Source organism: Triticum aestivum, chromosome 4B, assembly GCF_018294505.1.
Source record: "Triticum aestivum cultivar Chinese Spring chromosome 4B, IWGSC CS RefSeq v2.1, whole genome shotgun sequence".
NCBI lineage: Eukaryota > Viridiplantae > Streptophyta > Magnoliopsida > Poales > Poaceae > Triticum > Triticum aestivum.
The window spans coordinates 499,436,939-499,456,522 of NC_057804.1; the positions used below are offsets into that span (position 1 = coordinate 499,436,939).

Consider the following 19,584-nt stretch of genomic DNA (forward strand, 5'->3'; position numbering starts at 1 on the left):
CATGGCATAGCTAGCCAGAGTAGCGAGCACGCAGGCTCAAAGAAAGCAGGACCAAAAGGGCCGCCTATCCCTATAAGGCAGCAGACGGAGGAGGCGACGGGGCTCGGGACACCGAGTAGACTGTGCGGAGCCGAGCGGTAGCATGTCGATGGAGATCAGCACCCTGTTGCCTTCCCAGCGGAGCCCACTGCTGCAAGAATAAGACGCATTTGAAGATAACATCGGCGGGGTGAGAGGGAAACGCTCCCTCAATAGTAAACTTGTTGCGAATATGCCATAAGGCCCATAGCAAGGCCGAAGCACACGTCCACATTATCCGGCGCAAAGAGCCCGGGGTCGCAGCTAAGTAAGACACAAGCTCAGAACGTGAGCGTGGATCCCAATCCACCCCAGCGGCCTCCCTGACCGCACTCCAAGCAAACCGCGTCAAAGGGCAGCGAAAAAACGCGTGGTCAACATCTTCCGCGTTATGACACAGAGCGCACGGTCCGGAAGCAGGGCCATTGCGCTTGGCTATATTAATAGAGGTAGGAAGGCGATCCTGACATAATTGCCAAAGAAAGACCTTAATTTTTAGCGGGATTCGCGCCTTCCAAAGCCCCGTGGCTGCCATAGGGGCATGCCCGCGACACAGCTTCCTGTACATTGACTTGACAGTGAACTTGCCAGAGCCCGAGAGTCTCCAAGAGACCTCATCAGCGGAGTCCGATAAGCGAACGGTCGCAGTCAAAGCCCGCACGTGATCCCACTCGGCCTGCTCCGGTCCCACAAGCTCCCTTCTGAAGAATATGGGGGGCGGGGAGGCACTGAGGGCCGACGCCACCAGTTGATTGGGATCAACCGCGATGGCGTAGAGGTGGGGGAACTCCGACCAAAGGGGTTGCTGGCCAATCCACACGTCGTGCCAAAACCGGGTGGAGCGGCCATTGTAGACCGTAAACCTCGCTCCCCTGGCGAAGTACGGTTTGAGGTATTGGATGGAGGTCCAGAAAGGTGACCCGTGAGGAGATGCCTCAAAGAAATTCACATGAGGGAAGTACTTGGCACGAAGGAGGTCAATGCAGAGGCCGGTCCCTCCCTGGGACAGCTTCCAGATCCACTTGCACATAAGTGCTATGTTCATCAGCTTAGAGTTGATGACCCCGAGACCCCCCTGGGTTTTAGGTCGACAAACGGTTGCCACTTAACCATGTGGTACTTCCGTTTAGGGCCCGCACCTTCCCAAAAGAAACGTGCCCGGGGAGTGTGCATTTTCTTATGGACGCCATCCGCCAACAAGAACATACCCATGGCGAACATGGGTAGGGACGAGAGGCTTGAGTTAGTAAGGATTAGTCGTGCCCCTGATGACATAAATCGACCTCTCCATGGACATACCCGGTCCGCCACCTTAGTGTTGAGAGGTTCCCAATCGGCAATTGAGCATTTCTTCTCTGCGATCGGTAGGCCAAGGTAGGTGAACGGGAACTTTCCAAGCTTGCAATTTAGCAAGTTGGCCACCCGTTCGCTTTCGGCCGCGCCCATCCCTATGGACACCACTTCACACTTGTGGAAGTTAATTTTTAGTCCGGACATTAGTTCAAAACATAACAAGATGGCCTTAACCGTTGCTATGTTGTGAGTGTCCGGCTCAAAAAGGAGTAGGGTGTCATCGGCATATTGAAGGTGCGACACCCCTCCAGGGATCAGATTGCCGACCACTCCCCTGATGTGGCCAGCAACGCGAGCTTTGTCTAGCATGACGCGCAGTGCATCTGCCACAAAGTTGAAAAGCAACGGTGAGGCTGGGTCCCCTTGACGCAGCCCACGTTTGTTGCGGAAGAAGTTCCCAACTTCTCCGTTCACCGCAATCGTCGTTTGGCCTCCCGAGACCAATTGCATCATACGGTGAACCCAAACTGCCGAAAACCCTCGATCCAGAAGGATTTGTCGGAGGAACTCCCAGTTCACTCGGTCGTACGCCTTCTCGAAATCTAATTTCAGAAGTATTGCCGGCTGGCGGCTACGCTTGAGCGAGTGAACGATCTCTTGTAGGGCCAACGGGCCCTCCAAAATGTTGCGACCACGAATAAACGCCGTTTGATTCCTACTAATAATACGATGGGCCACCGGAGACAAGCGCGTAGAACAAGCCTTAGAGCAGATTTTGAACGGGACGTTGATAAGCGCTATGGGACGAAAAAGTCTAATATTGTCCGCGCCCTGAACTTTGGGGATAAGCGAAAGAACCCCAAAGTTAAGGCGCGATATGTCCATAGTGCCACGCATAAACCCGTTACACACCTCGAAAATGGGGCCCTTGAGGACTTGCCAAAAAAATTTGAACATCGCCACCGGCCACCCATCCGGGCCGGGTGCCGTGTCAGATTTCATCCCCAGGATCGCCTGGTCGATTTCCTGAGGAAGGAAGGCGAGGCCCAAGCCTTCGTTCTCTTCATCCGAGACCAGCAGAGCGGGATCCCAGATATCCGCCCGTAGGCGAGCCCTGGACTCCTCCCTGGAGCCCAGCAGCTTGATGTAGAAATCGTAAATGTGCCGGACTATGTCCTGTTGGCGCAATAGGAGCCCCTGCTCCGATTGCAACCTCAGAATGGCACACTTACGTCGCCGGCCATTGGCATAAGCATGGAAGTATTTTGTGTTTGCGTCCCCTTCGAGCGTCCACTTTATTCCACCCCTCCTACGCCAGTACTCCTCCTCTGCACGGAGGAGGGCCTCAACCTGGGCCTCAACAGCGTACCGCTCGGCCCATTCTTGCTCCGAGAAAACCCATACGTCCGCAGCCGCGTCCATACGGTCGAGGTCCGTCACCAAACGGGCTCGGAGCAACTTATCCTCGCGGCCCTGGTTGGCCCCCCAACCTTTGAGGGCCGCGCGCAACCCCGCCCCTGCGGAGATCCAGAAATCCATGGGCCCTCTCGCGTGCCGTATCCGGGCCACACATGACTCCCATTTGGAGAGGAAGATTTGTTCAAATTCCGGGTTTTCAAACCAAGCAGTTTCAAAGAAAAACCGTGGGCTTCATTTTAACCGGTCCTTCCCCGAGGAGAGGATAAGAGGGACGTGATCCGACCCGATCCTCGTTTCAGCGTGAAGTGAGCACATGGGGAAGAGCATCTCCCACTCCGCGGACATGAAACACGGTCCAGCACCGACCGGACCGGTGAGAGTTGCTTGTTTGTCCAGGTATAGCGTGCGCCCACGCGAGCCACTTCCCTAAGGGCCATAGAAGCAATCGCATTATTGAACATGGACACCCTTGTCCAGTTAATAATCCCGTTGTTCTTATCCGCTCCCGAACGGATGAGGTTAAAATCCCCTCCCACAATGAGGGGTAGGTTGCGAACACCCAAGGCCGCAACCTTTTCCTGAAGTTCCCCCAAGAACTCATGCGAGTGAGAATGATCTGCCGGGCCGTAGACCACTATAATCTCCCACTCGCGGAGCGACGCACGGTGGCGGACATGAGCCGACACGAAAAACCGACCGGCGTCCCAAGCCACCACCTCGCAGCACACATGGCTAATGCCAAGTAGCATGCCCCCAGAGTGGCCAATCGCTGGCACCCAGTGCCACACGAAGCGTTCGAGCGGGTCGATGGCGAGTAGGTCTCGGTGAGAGAAATCAGCCTTGATGGTTTCCTGCAGACCAACTACATCGATGTTTTTGCCGCGAATGAACTGGTTAAGCTGGGTCCGCCTCCCAACGTGGCCGTAGCCTCGGATGTTCCAGAATAGGAAACGCATTTAGATTATGCGATTGCGGAGGCGGATACCATGAGCGGTAACCGCCTTGGCCACTCACCGTGTCCTCACAGGACCACGGGCTGGGGGGACCGTGCAGCCCCTGCTGCTGTGTCCGCCCGATCGGGCCGGGCGACCGGGACCAGAGAAGCCCCTGCCTCTTCTGGTGCCGTCGCAGCGCGTGCCGCCGCCGCCTGGGCAAGCGCGGCCTGCGCGATCTCCTTAGAGCGAATGAGAGACAGGAGCTCTCGGGCCTCACCCTCATCAGACAGATCAACCCCACTATCCCCTAAAATACTACCAAGGCACTCATCCGAGTAATCGTCGAAAATCGTAATACGGGATAGGGGGTTACCTTCGGTCTCCATGTTCTTCTGGGCCAGCAAGAGTTGCGCGCGTTGGAGAGCAGGGAGGTTGCCCTTGGCGCCCTTTGGCCGGGAGCTGACCCATTCCTGTGCCACCGGGGTTGTCACCACCGCCTTGGAGCGCTTGGCCGTGGAGATGGGAGCCGCCTTGGTCACCTCCGCCCGGAGAGAGTCGGAGGGAGGCGTGGGATCCGTCGGCCCGTGCCCCCCAACCGCACCGCCAGGGGAAGCCAACGCCATCACCACCGTCCGGTGCGAAGCGGGCGTGCCCGCCCGCACCGAGGGGGGGCTTGTTGGCGCCACCGGGGGGGTCTGGCGGCCCGCCGTCTTCTTATGGAGCCGCCCCCCACCAATCGCCAGACCGCGCACGGGCGTGGGGAGCCCGCCTTTCTCCGCAGCCGGGGAGATGAGCATGGAGCGGCCCTCCGAGTCGCACGAAGCCAAGATGCCCTTGTCGAGGTCGAGGCCGAGGGACATGTTGGAGCCGTATTGATTGAAACCCGTTTCGTTGCTGCCCACACCAACGTGATGCTCCTCCCGGTCCTTCGCAGCCCCCGCAGACGGGGCCACATCCTCCGAAGTCTTGTCCTTGAGGCCCAGCTTATCCCAAGTTGCAGTGTCAATGGAGTCATCCCCCATGCTCGCGTCCTTCTCCTTGTCCGTGTCCTTGTCCATGTCATCGGGGCCCTTGTCCTTGCTAGCCGGGGGAGGGGGAGGGGGGGCACCTCCCAGCCTGCCACCCGCCTCGGCCTCCATCCGAATGGTAAAGCCCTCGTTGTTGAACCAGATTTGAACATACCCTTTGATCTTGGCCGGGGAGCGACACGCAAAACGCATCCGCACAGGACCCAGCCCCGCCAACGACGCCTTGTCCACTTCCATCGGGCGCCCGATCATCACAGTCCCCGCCATGAGACGGTCCACGCGGCGGTGCTTGGGTGGCACTCCCCAAAGTTTGACCCACACATCCGGCATGATTTCGGCCTTGGGAGTCTCCAGAACAGCTTCCTTGATCTCTGCCATGATGTCGTTGAGGGAGAGGTACAGCTTGCCACTGCGCGTCGCCATTCGCAGCATGGCCTTGTCGAGGAAGACGAGGAGAACAAGTCGTCCCCGACGGCCACCACCTGCCAGTCCCAATCCCCTTCGAAGAGGTGGGGGAGTTCCGCCTCCAAGATCGAGACTGACAGCTTGCCAGGTGCCGCCGAGATGAGCGCCGCGTCCGCCACCACCGGGGCACTGACCTCCTCGCCCGCCGACTCCACGAAGGGCAGGCAGAAGAAGCCCTCGCCGGGGATGGCGTTGCCCATGATCTGCATCTGCAGAGGCTGACCGCGCGTAGAGTAGTGTGCCGATGCGTGCCCCTCCTCGTGGCAGACGACGCACAGAGGCTTGAAATGGCACATATTCTGGTAATGGCCCACCCTCCCGCATTTGAAGCACTCTGGCCCATCGAGTTCTTCCACTGGGATCGGGGCGTCAGCCGAGCCCTTCGACGCCGACGGCCCGGCAGCCAGCAGCGGGAGCGCCGAGCCTGCCCCCTTCTGCTTCTGCTTCTTGGCGAGAGGATCCCCAGCCCGCTCGCCGCTCGGAGGAAGGAGGGAATCCTTCCTCTTGAGCTCCTTCTTTTGTTCAAGCCCACGGCGCCGGTACTCCTCTTTCCTCTTCCTTTTGCGCTCACGTTCTTCCTCCTTCTTCCGCTCTTGCTCCGCGAGCCACCAGGGAGGCGGCGGCCCCCAGCCCGCCTCGCCCGCCGGCGGCGACGGGACCTTGGCGAGCGCCTTCGCCCGCAGATCTTGCTCGCGTTGCCTCTCCGCCGCCGGGATCGGAGGCGACATGGGTGGCTTCTCCACGCGGCGGGAGCCCATCCTCACCGCGGTGGCGAACGAGCGGGTGAGTGGAGGTGGAGAGACGGAGCGGCGCAGGCGCCGCGCGCGATGCTCGAGCCGCCGCACCTGCAAGGGGGATGCGGGAAATCCTAGCGACAGATCTAGGGCACCCTTCGGCAGCCACAGCCACCTATAAATAGGCAGGGGCGGCCGCTCATCCCCCGTCGCGATGGGCCCAGGCCTCTTCCCTTGCGGGCCTGAGGCGGCCGGGCCAGGCCGAGCAGGCCCAAGCCCAGGGAGGCGCACCTGCGACCCTGCTGGCGCTGGCGCACTAGGTTCGACCACTGGGCCTCCTGGCCCATGAACAGGCAGACTGGGCCATTCCGACAAGCCCAACAAGGCGTCCGGCCCGGGCGCTGCCAACGCCGAAACCCTAGCCGCGGGCGGCGTCTCCCTTGCAGAGTCCGCCCCGCCGCCGTCGTCGACCCCTGTCGACTCCGGCGAGCCCGCCGCACCCGCTGGCGGCGCGGCCAACGCCAGATCGAGGCGCGCCTCCTCCGGCCGGGCGCTCGAGCGCCCCTCCGGGCCCGCGTCGACACCCTTTGGCGGGCGCCAGATCCGCGGGGCAAGTCCACGGCCGCCGCGTCCACCAGGGGCGAACGCGCGCCGGCGACCTGCCATGAGAGAGCCCCCTAGCTCCTCCGCTCGAGCGACAAAGTCACCCACCGAGCACCCCGCACGGGGCCTCGGCGAACCACCACCGCCACCTGCACTTACCTCATTCCTTACCTCGTCATCGTCGTCGTCGGAATCGCACCCCACCAGGGCCCAGAACCTGCTGCCGGAGAGGGACGGGGCAGGGGGCTCCGCCCTAGGCGGCGAGCGCCGCCACGGGCACCCCGGAGCGGGCCGCACCTCCGTCCAGCTGACCGCCACCGCCGCGGGGCCGCGGGCGGCGTCGCCCCCCGAGTCGCCCCCCGAGTCGCCAGACCGAAGCGCCATATTCCCTAGCGATCCCCGCGGACGATTTTAAGATGTCTGTTCGGACTTGTTTTTTCGACTGAAACTGCAAAAAAACGGTTATTTTGCGGGTTTGACCACTTATGCGGGGATCTGCCGGAGATGCTCAAACAACCCCCTTTCCCCAATAAATTCTTGATATTTCCCTTAATTTTTTTCCTGATATTGGGGGAGTTGAGCAAAAAAACTATTACTACCGTAGCCGGACCACCGTTAGACCGTCACTGCGTCATGCCAGACCGCCGCACCCCCCTGTCAAATCACCGCCGTCACCGCTGCATGGGATCGCCACCACCACCATCGGCAATAGGCGCCACCGCCACGAGTCGAACCGCCGCCACCATCCATTGTGCCATCGCCTCCACCGTCAACCGCTGCCACCACCGATCGCTGGCGACCTCCGCCACCACCCAACACGACACAACCAATCACTGGCGACTACCGGCACCACCCGCCACGCCACCCGCTCGTCAATCGTGCCACCACCAAGTGGGGCCTATAGTTGAGGTTAGGTATTAGGGAAGACTTATTGCTGATCTTCTGGAGCGTTCATCCCCAATCACAAGAGAAAGTGTTATTGGAGAGCCCCAATAGGTAGTTTGCTAGACGAGTTTTGTTTGGTGAGATGTTCGAGATGCTCTAAGTTTCCTAAAAATTCTTCGCGTTCCAGTAGATTCGCAGGGAGGCCACTTGGAGAGCCCAAGACAAAATGACATGTGGGTGGGTGGGGTTGTAGAGTGATGCCATCTCGACAGTTTAGACGGCGGTTGTGTTTTTGATGGGTGTGCGAAAGAGGGAATGGGGTAGAAAGATGGTCGGGGAATCCCAAATGATTGTGAGGCGGGTTGGAGGGATGGGAGACCCAACGGTTCCTGTACGGACTGGCGACGCTGTCGTCTCGGGCGATGGTGGCGACGGCGCTGCGCAGGGCCTCGTCCCCGCCGACCACGACGTCGTCGCTCTGGTCTCGGCGGGGGGCCTGGCGGGGGGATGGTCGACGGCTCGCTCCCCTGCACCCAGGCAGACGGCCGAGCCCCCCACGGGCGTGGTTAAGTGGTCGGGGAGCCGTTTTGGGGCTCTGGCGGAGGAGGAGTCGGATGGCGAGGAGGAGGCGGTGATTGACGGCGACGGGTTGCCAGAGGTGGGCGGCCGTGCGGCCTGCACCATTGGCGAATTCGTGTCGCGGGCCGAGAAGCTTGGGGGCTCTCTCAAGGCCAGACGTCGACGTGCCTTTGCGCCTGGTGGCTGTGGCCCGCGTCGGGTCGCGGCGGTCGTGCGCAGGGCGCCGGGTTCTTCGTGGGGTCGCGAGGGACGGGGCTCCCTTGCGGTGGCTGATGCGGGGCTGCTCCTGCAGCACGCGCTGGATCCCCCATGCCCGGCGACGGAGCTTCCTGTGGCGGCGGCGGCGGCGTAGCCGGCGCTGCAAGAGGAGCGTCCTAGGGTTGCGGCGGCTGCGCCTGTGTCTTGGGTGGGCCGGCCCGCTGGGATGGCGCCCGGCCCATCTACGGGGCAGTAATGGGCTGGCGCCCAGTCTCCGGACGGGCCTGGGGTGCAGGGAAACGTGGTAGTCCGGGCCCAACCCGGCCCACAGGAGGCAATCCAGCCTGTTTCGCCAAACCCAGCGCGGCCATATAAATGGCTCTGGATCCCTCGCGGAACCCTAACCCCCTCGCTAGGTTTCCCTGCTTCCGCCGCGGAGGTGCGACGTTTCGGCCATTCCGCACGCTTCCTCTCACCCACCCCTCCCCCTCTTCCACTGTGACGCTCCTTCGCGGAAGTTGTGTCGATGGGCTCCAAGCAAGACCGCCGTGGGGAAAAGCCCCCCATGGATCCGCCGCGGGATCGCAACCGTGGCCGGGCCGACAACGAAGGTGGCTGGGGGCCGCCGCCAGCGTGGTGGCTCAAGGAGCAGGAGCGCAAGAAGAAGAAGAAGGCGGAGTACAAGCAGCGCGGCCTCGAGCTCAAGCGCAAGGGCCTGCAGCCTGCGGCGGGCGGCGAGCGGGGCGGCGAAGCTCAAGCGAAGAAGAAATCCAAGCCTGCAAGGGCGGTGGCCTCCAAGCCGCCCCTCCTGCCCAGATCTGAGGCGCCGGGCTCGGCCAAGGGCACGGAGGAGGAACCCATCCGCATTGAGGAAGCCGATGGCCCGGAGGGCTTCAGGTGCGGGCGCACAGGCCACTACCAGAACCTGTGCACCTTCAAGCCCCTGTGCGTGGTGTGCACCAAGGAGGGGCACACGTCGGTGCAGTGCCCGACCCGCGGCAAGCCCCTACTTCTCCAAACTATGGGCCATGCCATCTCTGGCGAAGGCTTCTTCTGCCTCCAGTACCCGGAATATTCGCGGGAGGAGCCTCAGATCCAGTTGGGGGCCAACGCGGCGGTGCTCTCCACTCCGTCCGGCACGCCCACGTTCGAGATCCTTCAAGTGGAGCTGCCTCATCTGTTTGAGGGTGAGTGGGATTGGCAGATCTCACCAATGGAGGGCGGGGCTTTCTCGATGGTTTTCCCGGATCCGGCGATGCTCAGGATGGCAACACGAAGCGGCAAACTTTTCCTCTCTCTCAACAATTTAATGGTGGATATCCGTGATGCGGTTCTCGAAGCTCCCAAAGCTCTGGCGATGCCCGAGGTGTGGGTCAAACTGGGCGGAGTTCCACCAAAGCTGCGGCGCTCCGACCTGCTCATGGCGGCTACCACCATGCTCGGCCGCCCCCTGCGGATTGACGAGGAGACTCTCATCCTCCCGGGCCCTGTGCGCATGCGCTTCGCATGCCGCAGCCCCCGCAAGCTGCGTGGACTGGTGCAAATCTGGTTCAATGGCGAGGGCTTCGACATCCACATCGAGCCCGAGCTCCCCCCGGAGCAACTCACGGCGCCCGCCTTGCCAGCCCCACCTCCTCAGCACGGCAAGGGTCCGGATGGGGCGGGGCGCGACGACCCCAGGGACGAAGATAAGGCGACAGATGATAGCATGGGGGACGATTCCATTGACACGGCGGCCTGGGAGAAGTTGGGCATCAACACAAGGGCGGCGCGACGAACCGGGCGGCGATGCTTCCGTTGGAGTTGCCTCTGGAGGGGAGGTCCATGGAACTGGCGCTCTCAATCCCAAACCAGTATGGCTCAAACCTGGGCTTGGTCACGTCCCCCCCGGTGCGGGCGGCGGCGGAGGCCGATGCGGGCCATCTAGAGGAACCGCTGGGAGAGGCCAACACTCCAATCGCGGTGTCAGTGGACTCGCTGCCTCTTGCCTCGCTCTCCCCGTCCCAAGGAGGCCGCAGCTCCAACAAGCTCGGCGCGTTGTAGCAGCTCAAGAAGGTGGCCGTGCGCAAGGTCAGCGCGGAGGCAGGGCGTGCCGCGGAGCTCCTGGGTGCGCCAGAGACGCCCCGTCAGGCGGTGATGGCGCTGGCGGTGCCCAGCCCGGCCCCGACCGTGCTGGAGACGTACAAGATGGCGTCTTTCCCGAAGGCCAAGCGCTCCAAGGCCGTCGTGGAGGGGCAGGTGGCCACTGTGCGTGCCAGCATGCGGGCCAAGGGCGCCAAGGGGAACATGCCTTCGCTCCAACGCGCCCAACTCCTTCAAGCACAGAAGAATCTGGAAACCTCAGGTAACCCACTCCCCCGTTTTGCAATCTTGGACGCTTTTTCGGACGATCATCTAGGTGAGGTGTTGACTGAGGTGGGGTTGCCCCGATGGGCGAGGGCGGGGTTTGCGAGCTCATCTCACTGGTGCGTGCCAAGGAGATGGCACAGGCGGCACTCGCAGCGGCGGTTGCCCAACACGCCGAGCGCTTGGCTATCGCGGGTGAGACCTCGACAGAGCTATTGCTCCAACCCGAAGGGGAGACAGCAACAGGGGTTGCTGCTCCCCCCTCGCCTCGCTGCGGCAAGGTGAGGCGCGTGGCCAAGGCGATCACCTCCAGAGGTGTGCGCCTGTGTAACCGCGTTATTTAGATGCGGGCGTTGTTTTGGAACATCCGTGGCTACGGCCACTCGGGGAGGCGTACCCAACTCAGAGATTACATCCGCAAGAAAGGGATAGATATCGTAGGGCTCCAGGAAACCATCAAATCTGATTTTCGACACCAGGATGTCTTAGCCATAGATCCCCTTGAGCGTTTTTCGTGGCATCATAGTCCGGAAAACGGCCATTCGGGTGGCATGTTGCTGGGTTTTTGTGGTGCCACTTATGAGGTGCTGTCCTGGGAGGCAGGCACCTTCTTCCTCGCTGCTAATAAACGCGTGAGAGCCTCGCTTTGCGAACTCGTGGTCGTGCAAGTTTACGGCCCAGCTGATCACTCGCGCTCGGCTGAGTTTCTGGGAGAACTTGAAGCCAAGGTGTTGGCAGTAGCCGCAACCCATGTACCTCTTATGGTGGGTGGCGATTTCAACCTTATCTGATCCGATGCGGATAAAAGCAATGATAATATCAACTGGCCAAGGGTGGCCATGTTTAATAACGCAATTGCGTCAATGTCACTTAGGGAAGTGACAAGGACTGGGGCAAGATATACTTGGACTAACAAGCAATTAGCCCCAGTTCGATCCGTTTTAGATCGCGTGTTCATGTCTTCGGAATGGGAAGTGGTGTTTCCACTTAGCTCGCTCCTGGCAGAAACACGGATCGGCTCGGATCATGCTCCTCTTATCTTATCTTCAGGGGAAGATAAGATTCGTCGTAGCCCACGCTTCTTCTTCGAAACAGCGTGGTTCGAAGTCCCTGAGTTTGACGCTATCTTTAGGGAAAGATGGATAAGATGTGTCCAAGCCACGGGCCAGCAGCGCGGCCCATTGGAGTTCTGGACTGCGGTCGGGGGACGCCTGCGTGCAAGCCTCAAGGGATGGGGTGCGAACCAGGGGCGGGATGACAAAGTTCTAAGGGCGCGGCTTCTCACCGAGATTGCAACCCTTGATACACAAGCTGACGCGCGCCCTTTCTCGGAGCAAGAATGGGCGCACCGATACGCCTTAGAAGGGCAAGTCGAAGAGTTGCTCCGTTCGGAGGAGGAATATTGGAGGCGTAGGGGAGGCCTCAAGTGGACGCTCAAGGGTGACGTGAACACTGGCTATTTTCACGCGTACGCGAATGGTCGCCGCAGAAAATGCCTAATCCTTAGACTGCAGACGGAGCAGGGGCTCCTTCTTCAGCAATCGGAGATCAGCAAACATATCTATGACTTTTACATCAGCTTGATGGGGATAGACAAACCTCAACGTGCGCGGTTGCGAGAGGATGTGTGGCTTCCAGCACAGAAAGTCTTAGATTCCGAGAATGACGAGCTGGGGCTCGCGTTCCTCCCCAAGGAAATCGAGGATGCTATCCAAAGTATGAAATCTGACATGGCACCGGGGCCCGACGGGTGGCCGGTGGCGATGTTCAAGCATTTTTGGCCACTATTGCATGAACCCATCTTTGCGGTGTGCAATGGCTTCATGCGTGGATTCGTGGATATAGCTAGGCTAAACTACGGCGTGCTATCGTTAATCCCGAAAGTGCCTGGTGCAGACAATATTCGCCAATACAGGCCAATTGCGCTCATTAATGTCCCTTTCAAAATCTGCGCCAAAGGGTTTGCCACTAGGTTATCTCCGATAGCTCACCGCACCATTAGCCGAACCCAATCTGCCTTCATACGTGGTAGAAACATCTTGGAAGGCCTGCTCGCGCTTCAAGAGACCCTGCACGAACTTAGACGCATGCACGAACCGGCGGTTTTACTCAAACTAGACTTCGAAAAGGCCTACGACCGCGTCAACTGGGATTTCCTTAGACAAATCCTAATTAGTCGAGGATTCTCGTTGACATGGGTTCACAGAGTAATGCAGTTGGTCTCGGGGGGCCATACTGCGGTCTCGGTGAACGGAGAAGTAGGGAACTTCTTCAGAAACAAGCGTGGCTTACGCCAGGGTGACCCTATGTCACCGCTTTTGTTCAACTTCGTGGTTGATGCGCTTGCGGCCTTGCTTCGTAAAGCAACGGAGGCAGGCCACATCAAAGGGGTGTTGGGGCACCTCATCCCAGGGGGGATCTCGCACTTACAGTACGCGAATGACACGCTTCTGTTGTTCCAACCGGACATACACAGCGTGGCCACGATCAAAGCTCTATTGATCAGTTTTGAACTCATGTCGGGCCTCAAGATCAACTTCCACAAATGTGAAGTGATGCCCATAGGGTTAGGTTCGTCTGAGAGCAAGCGTATCGCGGACCAGCTTAACTGCAAACTTGGCAACCTCCCGTTTACCTACCTGGGCTTACCACTGGATGCCAAGCGTATCTCGATAGATGGTTGGGCCCCGCTTTGGACTAATGTCGGTGGGCGGGTGTGTCCGTGGAGAGGGAAGTTCATGTCCTCGGCAGCTAGGCTAATTCTCACGAATGCGAGCCTATCCTCGCTGCCGCAATTTGCGATGGGATTGTTCCTACTGGCAGAAGGCGTTCATGTCAAGATGGACACGCCTAGGTCTCGTTTCTTTTGGGAAGGGACAGGACCAAAACGCAAGTACCACATGGTTCGTTGGGATGCGGTGTGTCGTCCCAAAGACCTCGGGGGGTTAGGGATCACTAACACTCGGATCCTTAACATTGCTCTTATGTGCAAGTGGATTTGGAAACTGTCGCAGGGGGCGACGGGCCTGTGGGCAGATCTGCTACGCGCTAAGTATTTCACGAGCGGCAATTTCTTCGAAGGCAGGGCGCGGGGCTCTCCCTTCTGGAATGACCTTCAGGCGGTCCGTCCGGCTTTTGCTCTTGGCGCCAAATTCGGAATTGGTAATGGCCGCTCGGCCCGCTTTTGGCTAGACAGGTGGGTGGGTGGGGCGCCCCTCTGGGAACAATTTCAGGACTTATATGTCCTGGCTGTTAATCCGGAACAGAAGGTTGCTTCGGCACTCGCCTCTAACCCGCCGGAGATCCACTTCCCTCGGGAGTTAACGGGTCCTGAACAAGCCCTCTTAGAAGAGCTGCTAGCCCTCATTCATCCGGTGACACTGTCCCCTTCTGCTGACACGGTCACCTGGACTCTCACCTCGTCCGGCAAATTTACGGTTAGATCACTCTACCACAGGTTGTGCCAGGGTCAGGGCCCGGCCTTCCCGATGCCGTCGAGACTGTGGGCTGCGTGTATGCCGCTTAAGATCAAGGTGTTTTTCTGGCAACTTTTTCGTGATAGACTTCCCACTTCGGCCAATATTGCCAAACGCAATGGCCCGTCTTCCGGCCTTTGCGCCATTTGCAACACCGCGGAGGATGCGGATCACGTGTTCTTCCGTTGCCCTCTCGCGCGTTTTGCTTGGAGTGCAGTCCGTGAGGCCACCAACTCCACATGGGACCCGCACTCGGCTAGGGACCTAGCGGCCATAGTTGCAACGATGAATGGAGGCAATAAGCGCGTGCTCTGGAGTTGCCTAGGTGCCTTGGCTTGGGCGATGTGGCTCACCAGGAACAAACTAGCAATCGAGGGAGTTTTTCCTTCTCACCCTGCTAACATTTTGTACAAATGCAACATCTTTCTGCAGCAGTGGAGTCCGTTGGCGAGGTCTAAGGATGCGGAGAAAATGAAGCTAGCTCAAGATCGTCTTTGTCAAGTCTACCTTTTGGCTAGGGAGCCAACCGCCACTCCTTCGTCGTGAAGTGGCTTTTTGTCTAGCGAGCGAGCCTGCGTGCTCTAAGCTCTTGGCTTTTAGCCTGTATTAGACTCGCTGCGACCGCATGTGCCTTTTGGCCTGCCGCTACTCCTGTGCCTCCGTGCACGACTGTCCTGAGCCTCCGTGCTCGTTCCGCTATGTTTTTATATTTCCAGTACTGTTAACGCTGCCTATGTTGGGGGCTTTATTAATTTAAAGCCGGACACTCCTAGCGTCTTCGTTCTAAAAAAAAGATGGTCGGGGTGGAGGTGGGGTAACCACTCAAGCCAGAAAATGGCCAGGGTGGCAATGCGCTGGCCGTGGGGGTTGACGATTAGGCCAGTGGCGGAGGGCAGATGGATTGATGGAGGTATTATAAAAAATATACCGTTGAATTCATATTAGAAAAAACTATACAATGGTGTAAGTTTTAGGTCACGAAGATATATATTATAATCTAATTTACGATCAAAGTTGGATTTGAAAATGTTTTTATTTATTGGAATGGAGGGAGCTGGTAATAAAACCCATCCTCCAATTTTAAATTTTTATAAGCCAGGTTGGAACAATGAGAGAACAAAGGTAGCCACTGAACAACCACAGGCTGATACGAGTCTTCGAAACAAAATATTCAGCCATGGTCAATTTTTTGGATCACAGGCGACACCACAAACTCAATGTACAACAGAAATCAGATAAGGAAAACTGACGGGGACACAGCCCCGTGCATCTGCGTCTCACGGTGTCCACAGTCTTCGCTTCTCTGCCTCTCACAGTATCGACTCTGCTGCTTCTTCTATGGTCATCTTCTTACATTATCCCTGTCCTAACGATCAACTCCTGATCTTGTTCATGCACAAGAACAACAGAAAAAGCTCCTGATCTTCTTCGTTCATATTTAATCATCCCTGCGCCTGCTCTTGCTCTGCTGCTTGCCATAGTCACGATTGTTGCGTCTACTATAGCTTCGATCACTAGATCTATCGTAACTGATGTGGTCATCATGCCTCCGACCCCCTCCCTCGCTAGTATGGAGTTTGTCCCTGTTGTTCCTATCACGATCACGCTTGTGTGGTACCTCTGATCGGCAATCCCCCAATTTCTGGGCCTTTCTTCGATCACCATTTCGATGATCTTGCTTATTACCAGCACTAGCACCGTCCTCATCAAAGACTAAATCATAACTTCGATGGTTACTGCCACCTCGCTGAGTGTTTTCATCTCTCAGAACATAATCTCGATCCTTGTTTTTCTTCTCAGCACCCTTATCCAGATCCCGGGCTCGGTAATCAGGGGCATGACGCTTGAAGCACCCATCTTTACTTGCATTCCGTGTGCCCTGTCTGAACTGACGCCACAACTTTGAAACGCTTTGACTAAAATCAACTTGAATCCTCCGGTCATCAATCAGACAATTGTTCATATCCCTGTGTGCACACTCGCAGGCTTCCTTTGCCTCAAACTCAACAAAAGCATAGCACAAGCTGTCACCAGTCTTGTAGTCACGGATTGTTTCAGCCGATGTCACGGTTCCGATGCGAGAAAAGATTGTATACAGGTCCTCATCCTGTGTCACTGGGTTGAGTTGACAAACAAGACATTGTCTGGTGGCTTGACCTCGGCATCTGGAATGTCTCCAATACTCGCAAGGATCACGGCATTCGTATGCGCTTCTTTAGAGCGGATCATCTCCTGAAGCTGCACAGGATCCACTGTTTCATCGAGAGGGACCCAGGTATCCTCTAAGCGCTCCTCCGCAATCTCGTCGATCGGCTTTCCAATTGGAGAATTTGGAGGAATAAGTTCAGCAAGCTCAGCAGGATCATCGTCAGGGTCATACAACACATAAGTATGTTTAATCCTTATGTCCTTGAATGGCCTCCCATCACCATCAACATATGATTCGTTTATCTTCGTCAGTGTGTCAAGACCTTCACCTTCAGCAACTATCCCAAACACGGTGTGCTTATCATCGAGGTATTCCACGTCGTCCCGCAGCGTGATGTAGAACTGCGAGGCGTTGCGGTTTTGCCCGGCGCTTGCCATGGCGACCGTGCCAATCTTTGAGTGCCTCAGTTCGGGATGGATCTCGTCGTCGAAAAACCGAGCCTGATCACCATGGAGGAACTTGTACACGGAATCACCGCCATTGCCGGTCCCGGTCGGGTCCCCGGTATGCGCCACGAAACCCTTGGCCACCTTGTGGAACAGGCACCCGTTGTAGTACTTCATCTTGCAGAGCTTGAGGAAGTTGTAGGTGGCGCGGGGGCACTGATCGGTGTGGAGATCCACCACAAGATCGCCCACGCTGGTGACGACTAAGACCGACATGTCCGCGGCACTCCCCTAGCCACCGGCTGTAATGGGACAGCGACCTGAGACAACCGCACGGCTGGAGCCGCGGAGGTGAGTGTGGCCGGTGGCCACGACCTTTTTAGGCGTGGACGGGGCAGATCAGGCTGCCGGTGGGTAACCCAGAGTCGCCGTCCGCGCCTCGCCTGATTAGGAGTCAGGGTATTATGGCAATGCCGAGATGCAAAAGGCTCTGCGAGTCCCCCGAATCCTGCGAGGAGTTCGAACCGAATTAGAGATGAATCTGTTTACTTGTATTGTTGGACAACACGAGATATATATAGGGGAGGCAGGAAGAGAGCAAGCACCTTTGCGTTGCGCGGGAGTGTGGCGTCGCGGCAGATGGCCAGCGTGCGTAGTTGTCCTTCCGTCAGCGCTTGGGCGCAGCCGCCGCGGGTGCGAACGAGGAGAGCGGAGGATTGGAAGGCGGCAGCGGCGGGCGGAGAGAGGGGAGGCAGGGTTAGGCGTCAGCCATCAGGTTCGGCCATTGAACAAGGCGGTTACAACGAACCGACCTGAGCTGGTACTCTGAGTTGGTCTCCAAAGACCGACCTGTGAGAAAATCAAAAACATTTTCATCTCGATGCGCTCCTGCGACTCACCCACCCGCCGCAACTACACCGCCACCGATCCCCTTCCCGCCGTCGCCCTCAATCATGCCGCCGCGTCTCCGTGGATCGGAGCGGCAGGCGCCGCCTTCCCGCGCGCCTATACTGCAAGAGGTGGGGTTTCCCCTTTCCTTTGTGTACGAAGCCTTCCTGGAAGCGCTGCGCCTGATCTGCTCGGTACCAGACGAGAGGCTGCGAGCAACGAGGGAGCAGAGGTGGATGGAGCGGTTGAAGCGGATCAGCGACGACTCCTTCTCGTGGATGCAGTGCGAGAAGGAATGGAGGGATGCGATGGAAGGTGCGCAGGCGGAATCAGATCCAGATCTCAACCTCTTGAAGGAGAGGTACGTTCAAACTTGTCGGATCCAAGCAGATCGAGAGATGATGAATCTGTCAAGGAGGATCTACTTCGAGGGGTCACCGGAGGAGCGAGCTCGGATGCTGCCGGTCCCCACATCACCGGCGATTGCGACAATCCAGTGGGCAAAAGGGAAGGGGCGCTCGACAGACCCGCGAAGGAAGCGAAGATGGATTTCTCTGATTGGGCGTCAACCAACAAGTGTTCCTCCGCCGCCGGAGGCAGTGGATCCTCTCCCATATTTGTCGCCGGAATTCTGAATCAGTCTGAAGGTGAATACAGGAGCAAAGCGGGGAGGGAGATGGAGACAGAGGATGAACTTGACACTTCCGATCCAGGTGGAAAACTTAGGGTGTGCAGAAGTGAGAAGAGAGATAAGTCAAGAGAAAATCAAATTGGGGGCGGATTTTGGGTTCTAGAGCAAAGTGATGAAGAAGAAGAAGGGGAAGTTGTTTCTGAAGAAGTTCAGAGAAATCCATACCTGGCCACTATTGCTGATGCTTTTGTTTGTGGCAAGAGAGGAAGAACCAGGAAAAACAGAGGTGCAAAGATTGGGAGAGGAAGCGAAGACAGGGAGTCAACATTGGTGAAGTCAAGTAACAATTGAACGAAGAAATTCCCAGCAAAACGCAGAATGCCAGGTACCGATCGCTACAGAAACACCAATTTCCCTCATGTCCATTGTAAGTCTGTTCAGATTGATAGATGGTATCAAAGTAGTTCAGGGGGAAAATGTTGATGCTGGAATTGGTTTAGAGCCTAATTGGGTGCATATGGTACATGGGCGGGGGGGGGGGGGGGGAGATCAAATTAACGAGATCTTTAACTGATTTTCCCCTTTCCATACAATCGCCTGCACGCCAGGAGGGAGAGACAGGGGATGATTTTGAAAAAACAGGAGATACTCATATTTCTATTCGCACTATGGGCCAACAGAGGGGAACAGGCCGGCCCACAGGCTTAAGTTGGAGAAAACCCACAAGACCTGAGAGTAAGGGTGTGGATATACATCCTGATTGGAGTCAGGGCGTAGATCCCAAACAGTTCTTGAGGTATAGGGTTTCCCACCTGTGGTGCACTCCCCCTCAAGCCGCCGCAGAGAATAGCAGAGAGAACCAAGAAAATACGGCTGATCGTTTCGGACCTGGTCGCGGTGGTGGTGGGAGAGATGGAGGAGGCGGGAGCAATTGGAGGCCGACGCAAGGATTCGGGAGAGATCGAACGTATGATCGGTACGATCAGGGCTACCACACGCGTCCAAGGCCTCCTTTCAAAAATTTCCCAGGTAACCAGTACAACCAATCTTATGGCAAAAGGGAGAGATTTGGAGACTGGAATCAGACTGGCGAAAATTGGGATGCGCGTCCTCCTCCCTGCAGGCCTTTTATTCAGAATAATTTACCCACAGCAGCCATCACTTATCAGCAGAAAACAAATACAATTGTCAGTGGGGGAGGAGGGGGCAGCGACGCTCAAGCTTCCAAAGCAAATTCAGTTGGTGCTGTGTTGACAGGGAATCAAGGGTCTGTGGTTGTTTCTGAGAGCAAAACTACAACTAACGACAAAATCGCGTGCCACAAATGTGGAATGAAAGGACATAACTCCAAGGGTTGTGAAGCAAAAGTCAAGTGCGTGATTTGCTCCAAAGATACTCACATCTCTGATTTCTGTGTTTGGCTTCATAAAA

The 19,584-nt window shown here is 57.5% G+C and overlaps 1 pseudogene; it reads right to left on the minus strand.

Annotated features, from left to right (window-relative positions):
* Positions 1-15,187: 15,187 nt before the first annotated feature.
* Positions 15,188-17,739, minus strand: LOC123095054 (peptidyl-prolyl cis-trans isomerase CYP59-like; annotated as a pseudogene).
* Between the last annotated feature and the right edge of the window lie 1,845 nt (positions 17,740-19,584).